A 1,252-nucleotide genomic window follows, 5' to 3' on the forward strand; every position below is an offset into this window, starting at 1 on the left:
TGTTTTGACAGATTCTGCCTTTTATTTCGCATTGCCTGTTTTGCTATGCTTGATGGATTTTTCTATTCCATTGACTTTCAGTAGCTTTGTGCAATGTCCAGAAGTGTTAAGAATGATTATGTCACCTCTGAACATGTAAATTTTAATTGTGCACTAACCCTCTAATGAGTTGTTTTGAGTTTGGTGTGGAGGAAGTTTTCAAGGATCAAGAGAGGGAGATGATACAATATGAGCAAGGAGAGTGAAAGCTCTAAGCTTGGGGATGCCCCGGTGGTTCACCCCTGCATATTTTAGGAAGACTCAAGCGTCTAAGCTTGGGGATGCCCAAGGCATCCCCTTCTTCATCGACAACATTATCAGGTTCCTCCCCGAAACTATATTTTTATTCCATCACATCTTATGTGCTTTGCTTGGAGCGTCGGTTTGTTTTTGTTTTTGTTTTTGTTTGAATAAAATGGATCCTAGCATTCATTGTGTGGGAGAGAGACACGCTCCGCTGTTGCATATGGACAAATATGTCCTTAGGCTTTACTCATAATATTCATGGCGAAGGTTGAATCTTCTTCGTTAAATTGTTATATGGTTGGAATCGGGAAATGCTACATGTAGTAATTCTAAAATGTCTTGAATAATTTGATACTTGGCAATTGTTGTGCTCATGTTTAAGCTCTTGCATCATATACTTTGCACCTATTAATGAAGAAATACATAGAGTTTGCTAAAATTTGGTTTGCATAATTGGTCTCTCTAAAGTCTAGATAATTTCTAGTATTGAGTTTGAACAACAAGGAAGATTGTATAGAGTCTTATAATGTTTACAATATGTCTTTTATGTGAGTTTTGCTGCACCGGTTCATCCTTGTGTTTGTTTCAAATAACCTTGCTAGCCTAAACCTTGTATCGAGAGGGAATACTTCTCATGCATCCAAAATCCTTGAGCCAACCACTATGCCATTTGTGTCCACCATACCTACCTACTACATGGTATTTCTCCGCCATTCCAAAGTAAATTGCTTGAGTGCTACCTTTAAAATTTATATCCTTTACCTTTGCAATATATAGCTCATGGGACAAATAGCTTAAAAACTATTGTGATATTGAATATGTACTTATGCACTTTATCTCTTATTAAGTTGTTTGTTGTGCGATAACCATGTTCCTGGGGACGCCATCAACTACTCTTTGTTGAATATCATGTGAGTTGCTATGCATGTTCGTCTTGTCTGAAGTAAGGGAGATTTACCACTCATTT

This window comes from Lolium rigidum, chromosome 6 (assembly GCF_022539505.1).
Source record: "Lolium rigidum isolate FL_2022 chromosome 6, APGP_CSIRO_Lrig_0.1, whole genome shotgun sequence".
Lineage (NCBI taxonomy): Eukaryota > Viridiplantae > Streptophyta > Magnoliopsida > Poales > Poaceae > Lolium > Lolium rigidum.